This window comes from Aegilops tauschii, chromosome 5, assembly GCF_002575655.3.
Source record: "Aegilops tauschii subsp. strangulata cultivar AL8/78 chromosome 5, Aet v6.0, whole genome shotgun sequence".
Classification (NCBI taxonomy): domain Eukaryota; kingdom Viridiplantae; phylum Streptophyta; class Magnoliopsida; order Poales; family Poaceae; genus Aegilops; species Aegilops tauschii.
This window is the reverse complement of record NC_053039.3, coordinates 176414220-176421277: the sequence shown is the minus strand read 5'-3', so window position 1 is coordinate 176421277 and position 7058 is coordinate 176414220. Positions and strand designations below refer to the sequence as shown.

Genomic DNA, 7058 nt, shown 5'->3' with positions numbered 1-7058 from the left:
TCTGGAAATTACCTTACGGGGAGATTCTACGTATACATCACTACATTGATGTCATGCACGTAGAGAAGAACGTATGTGAAAGCATCCCTGGTACTCTACTCAAGATTAAAGGTAAAAGAAAGGATGGTGAAGGTTCACGGCTCGATATGCTTGCTGATCAATCACAACGCAAGAGTGAAGCAGAAGATGATGACAAATTCATCAAAGCTCGCCAGAGTTACAATTTCAGTACAAAATAAGCAACACAGTTCTTCACCTATTTGTTGCCAGTTAAGACACCCTCTTCCTACTCCGCAAACATCAGAAGTCTCATGGATGTGAGCTCAGGTAAAATGAAGTTGGGACACATGAAGTCACATGATTGCCACGTAATGTTGACACAAATCTTCCCAGTGGCCATCAAGAATCTGAAGGACAAAGATATAAGAAACACACTCATTGAGCTCTATGATTTCTTCAACCAACTATGGCAGAAAGATGTAGATCCTGAAGAGTTGGATCATATGCAAGATGATATTGCAAGAATATTGTCCAACCTAGATATGTTTTCCCACCGTCATTCTTTGATATCATGGTCCATCTCACTATGCACCTTGTCGACGAGATAAATTATTGTGGTCTTGTGTTTCTTTGCAACATGTATCCCTTCGAGCGGTTGATGGGAATACTAAAGCACTTTTGTCGGAACCGAAACCATCTAGAGGCAAGCATCCTACAAGGTTATACCGCGAAGGAGGTGGTTGAGTTTCGCACCGAATACATGAAACAAAGACCTACAGGTTTGCCCCTCTCTCGCCATGAGGGAAGGCTGAAAGGTAAGTCGGTCCTTGCTTGCACGCAAATGGCTGCACCCGAAGAATTGGCAGAGAGAGCCCATTTGACGGTACTGCTTAAGAGCCTAGTTCTCAGCGCTTATGCCGAACAACACTTGGCGGAGATATGCCAAAGCTTCTTACCAATGGTGCCTTCTTCAGATGTGGAGATGAAGGAGCACACTAGCTAAGAACTACGCCGAATGGCTGAAGAATCATTTGGCACAAGGATCCATCAATGACATTGCTACATGGTTGGCACAAAAGCCATCACCTACGCTGTTCATGTACCAAGCATATGACATAAATGGATACACGTTCTACACTGAGGAACATGATCAGAAGACCTCATATCAGAACAGCGTTGTTCGAATAGAATGCATGAGTGTAGATGAAGCTGATAAAAGGGTATACTATGGAACCATCAAAGAGATTTGGGAGCTTGACTATGTGAAAGTTAAGGTGGCATTATTCAGGTGGGCATGGATCCCTCTTGGTCATGTAAGGGTTGATGATTACAGGAAGACCTGTGTTAACAGGACAACGATGGCATATCACGCGGACCCGTTCATTCTTGCCAGCGATGCTACCCAGATTTTCTTTGCGGAAGACCCCTTGCGTAAGAACTGCCGTGTAGTGATGCATGGGAAGAGGAGGGTACTGGGTGTCGAGGATGTTGCCGATGAGGACGAATACGATGAATTTGCTGAGTTGCTAACCAAGGGATCACACACTCGTGTAACAGAGCAGCATAAAATCATCAGAAAACCCAAGTTCATTCGGGGTCAACGTAATGATCCTAGTTCCCCCATGTACACGGGAATTAAGTCGTAAGACTAGTCTTTATGCCTTCCTGCAACTTAATTCGTTCAATTTAGAACTGTCACGTGTACTGAATTTGTGAGTTATGCCCGGTTTTCTTTGATGTAAGAACCGTGAATATGTTGACCTTGATATGCTGTCAGCTCAGGCAATGAATATGAACTTTTTTTGTTATTATTATTATATTATAGAGGTAGCACACTCAATTGATCTCACTACAGTATGTGTGCACAAAAATATGCAATATGGTTTGCGAATAGCACACGGTTTGTTGATGAAAGTCGTGTGCCGACCAAACCCTGCCCGGGATCTGAGTCGTGCTTTCTGATTGGCGAGAACCCAAACCCCACGGATCGTATGCCTGCACTGTTGGATGCTCCCAAATCGAACGGCGATCCTCATCCCTTTCGACAGCACATGCAGTTCCGGTTGTAATTTTATTTTTATGCACAAAATGCATGTTAAACTCAAAAAATGTCTTAACTATAACTAACTATACCTGAAATGCGCCAGAAAATCAAACCCGTGGTATAATGGTGATTGCGTACCATGGAAATTTTTATGAGGCCAGACGATGAAGTCACCGGCCACTGGAGTTTGAATTGACATGTCTGCTTTTGGAAACCATGATCCTTCATGTGAGATGCTCCGGTTTGGAATGAGCGATCACCAAAACTTCGGCCAAACTTTACCATTTTTTCCACGGGGTCGTGAGAGCTCGCCACGGGCACACATCGTTTTGATGATGTCCGGACTCCATCTAAATTTCCTGTGATTAAAATACAACTAGGCCTACGCCAGTGGCCGCACCTTGCGGCCAAAATGTTTGAAACTTCTCCCCGCTTCTCGAACAAACGGATGAAAACTTGCAAAGCGACGCACAAATGATTTGTACACCTTCTTTGCTAGGTTGATCGTAATGGGAGTATCATAGCTAGTATCATGCATGCCAACTAGGCAGTTTTGATGAGCTATCAAAGAATTAAATGAAGAAAGAGAGGGTTAAGTATCATATCATGATACCGTATCATAATAAATGCTATGCTACTATGTGTCATGCATGACAATAAATAAAATACTACATGATACTAACTTATGATACTATGCGGGCATTACAGAGGTAGTATCATATACTAGTATCATATGCATGATACTAGTATATGATACTCCCCATTAGGCTGCTTCCAATGCATTGGTGCTTACATGAGGTGCTAAGCATATTAAATTCTTTAGCAACTAAAGACCCCAATGCATAGGTGCTTAACTTGTTGGTGCTAAGTATCCTTCATTTAATGATTTTGCAACTAAAGTTCTTCATGCATTGGTGGGATTCTTCCATTTGAGTGTTTTTCCTAGGTTCTCGCGCTTGGCATTGTTTCTTCCTGGGGTCACCGCACTCATCTCTCTCCTCTTAATTACCTTGCCACATCAGATGTTTAGCCTACATGGCAGACTTAGCACCTGTACAAGGTGGTGCATTTGGAGGGGCCTTACAACCAGCCTTATCATATACTAGTATCATGCATATGATACTATAGTATATGATACTACCTCCATAATGCGCGCATAGAATCATAAGTTAGTATCTTAGGTTTCCTTATTAATTGACATGCATGACACAAAGTAGTACACCATTTAATATGATACGGGTATCATGATATGATACCACACCCTCTCTTTCCTCATTTAACTGTGTGCCACTACATCATCCAAAAATTCTAGTAGTTGGCATGCATGATACCACTTATGATACTCCCATTACGACCAGCCTTAGGGTGGCCATAGTGGGGGCCGGTATCATAGCCGGTATCATGCACTCGGGAATAGCAAATATGATGATGTGGCAAAGAAGTAACATAGGTAGATACCGTAACATAATAAATATGCTATACTACTTTGTGCCATGCATGGACATAAATACGGTCATCTATGATACTAGTCTATGATACTATGCACTATGAAGGTACGTATGTAGTATCATACACTAGTATCATATGTATGATACTATAGTTATATGATACTCCCCACTATAAGGCTGGTCATAGTGGTGGTATCATAGCCGATATCATGCACTCAAAAATAGCAAGTATGCTGATGTGGCAAAGAATTAAATAAGATAGAGAGGGTTAGAGTAACGTATAGGTAGATACCGTATCATGTTAAATGCGATGCTAATTTGTGTCATGCATGGCAATAAATATGATCATCTATGATACTACCTATATTATACTATGCACTATAATTAAAGGTAGTATCATACACTAGTGTCATATATATATGCATGATACTAGCATATATATATATATATATATGACACTCTCCACTATGAGTAGCCTAACTAAAAACCCCACATGTAGTTTTAGTAGGTTTTTTTACTTTATATGCACTAAAATGCAAGGTAAGTGCAAAGAATGACTTAAACATAGCAGAGACCTAAAATGGGCCGGAAAATCAAACCAAGGGTATATCCGCGATTGTTTACCATGATTTTTTTCCGAGGCGGAACGATGTAGTAACTAATGATTTGGAGTCCGAAGTTCCACATCTCCTTTTGGAAACTATGATCCTTCTTCTGAGATGCTCCGGTATGGAAGGTGCAAGCACCATAACTTGTGCCAAACTTTACCAAAAAATTTCCATGCAATCGTGAGAGCACACTGCAACGACACAATGATTTTCGTTATTTTCCGGACTCTATATGCATTTCCTGAAATTAAAATACCAACAAGGCCTATGCCTCTGGCCGCACCCTGTGCCGAACTGTTTGAAGTTTTTCCCCGTTTCTCGGACAACGAATGAAAACTCGCAAAGTGACACACAAATGATCTTGCTAACACCCACGTGTAGTTGCGAAATAAGCACAAGGAAAGAGCAATAGGCCAGACCATCCTACAAAAACGAAACAGTCCCTTCGTAACCAGTCATCCATAGTATCAAATAGATCATTTTCTTCTTTAGGAATTCTACCAAGGGCTATAGTCATAGTGATCCTCCTATTCAATTACTTCAACCATTTCCGATCACCTCATATCACTTTCCAAGGCATATGATGGTTTTATTATCTGTGGACAATTTCTTTCTCGTTCAATGCCCTTTTCAATGGTCTCGAAGAGAGAAATTTCCCATTTTTATCTATGGAGTCACAGTCACAACCGAGGTCGTGGTAAATCCATGAATTTGATTCGATTTGTTTTTCTTATACTATTTGTTTTTCTTATACTATAGAAATAGAAATAAATTGTTTTTCTTATACTATAGAAAGAAATAAACCTTTGAATTCAGCATTATTCCAAGACTCCTATTTCAAAGTCTATCTTTTAAGGGGGAAATGAAAATAAAAGTAACCCTTCTTTTGCCATTCCCTCTCTACATGGGTGGAAGAACTAAAATAGAGGATTCTAAAAAAAATGGACCTTCAAAATCCAATTTTATGTGTAGTGCAAAGGAGTTGCGATTTCTTCTTATTCCTATAGAACATCTTGTAACAAAAATATGAAATCGTAAATAGCGAAAAATTCTTGTCTTGCGCGGTCTAAGTCTAAGGAAATAAAAAATCTCTTATACAATTTCATCTACATCGAATTTATATATCAGAATAGCGGATAGAGGCATCATTAAAAGAGTCAGGTCTACTTACTTTATGCTTCTTTCCAATTTTATGGTGGATTTGCTAAGAACCCTTTTTCCTTTCTTGATAAATAATCGACAAAAAAAGCGTTTTTATATAACATGCTTGTTTTATTATAATTATAACAAGTCCTATATGGAAATGCCCGCTAAAAAGAAAATCTATTTGATTGTCTCTCGGCCAATATCGATTTTAGAAAAAAAAACAAGAATTTTCTTCTTTTTTATTAACATTAAGAAAAAAGAATATAATTAAAATGGAATTGGCAATATAATTTTTATAGACTTTTGAAAGAAAAAGGGGTTTTTTGCAATTGTTATTTCTTATTTCTTGCCTATATCATATCACGGAAACCTTTCGCTTTGGAACATGGAGAGATGGCTGAGTGGACTAAAGCGGCGGATTGCTAATCCGTTGTACAATTTTTTTGTACCGAGGGTTCGAATCCCTCTCTTTCCGCTCCCTTGGATCATTTGGGACTTTCGAATTGGAAAGAATTCTGACCCCCGGATTTTCTGATAGATAAATGTACGAAACAAATCCAATAAGAAAAAAACTAAATTTTTACTCTTCGCGTCCAGGATTCCGTCCTGGGTCATTAGATAAGAATCCAAAGATAAAGAGTGAAACAAAGAATATCACTACTGTATAAACAAAAAGTTTGAGAGTAGGCATTACATAATCTCCAAGATTTTTTTTTGGAATAGATTACCAGTTTTTCCTTACCACACGGGTCCACTAGGATGGTTTTTTTTATACCTAAAAATGCAAAAAAGAATTCTTGAAAAAAATTGCAAGAATTCTTTTATAATAAGCACTCTTATCAATAGCAAAAATAGGGTTAGGTGGTTAGGTATTATGTAGGTACCTTTAGGTACCTGCTCAACCTAGGTGCAGGGGAGTAGAAAGGCTTATCCAAATTTATTCCTGTAGCTACCCATTCAATGTAGAAGAATTTAAATTTTAGAATCGAAGGTTCATAATATAAAAATATAAAACTTCTCAATTTTTACCCATTTTTTAATTTTTTTGGAATGAACACATCATTCAATTTGGCATACAGAGTACTAAAGATTTCATCGAAAACTTACAGCAGCTTGCCAAACAAAGGCTACTAGAAAAAAAGAATAGAGGTATAACAGGCATAATATCCACGATTGGATTGAAAATAGCATAAGCTTCGGGTAATTTGGCAAAGAAAAAACTAGTAGGATAAAGAACAGAATTTAAACAGATACAGGTTAAACTAAGTATATTAGGCATAACAAGCATTTCATTCTTGTAGAGTAAATAATTGGATTTTTCTTGAGTTATTTTTTTAAGGGAAAGAAGGAAAAGGCAGATTCAAAATCTTTTTTCTTCGGACTTTCCCAAACACAAAATACCTCCGTGTATTCGCACTCTCAAATGAGAGTGGAATAAATTCTACTTTCATATAATATCTTAATAGAATTCCATGTAATGATCAACGCATTTTTTTGATTCTATATTATCTGCATGTGTAGAATACTAGCAAGAGAATATCCCTCCTTTTTGATGTAATTGAAATGGTATTGACGAATAACAAATAAACATACTAGTGTTTATTAGTGTCACATAAAACCCGAAATGGGGCGTGGCCAAGTGGTAAGGCAGCGGGTTTTGGTCCCGTTACTCGGAGGTTCGAATCCTTCCGTCCCAGATTGTTTCTAATGAAACAAATGGTGAAATCATATAGTATTCCATACAAGACAAAAGTTTATTAAAGAGAATAATGATATCTTATTCTTTCTCAGAAAACATAATAAGGTCTTAAG

At 38.2% G+C, this 7058-nt stretch overlaps 1 non-coding gene across 1 annotated transcript; it reads left to right on the top strand.

The window, feature by feature from the left end:
- The first annotated feature begins 5633 nt into the window (after positions 1 to 5633).
- Positions 5634 to 5721, top strand: TRNAS-GCU (transfer RNA serine (anticodon GCU)). The gene has a single exon. It is a non-coding gene; the product is annotated as a tRNA-Ser (tRNA).
- The last annotated feature ends 1337 nt before the right edge of the window (positions 5722 to 7058 follow it).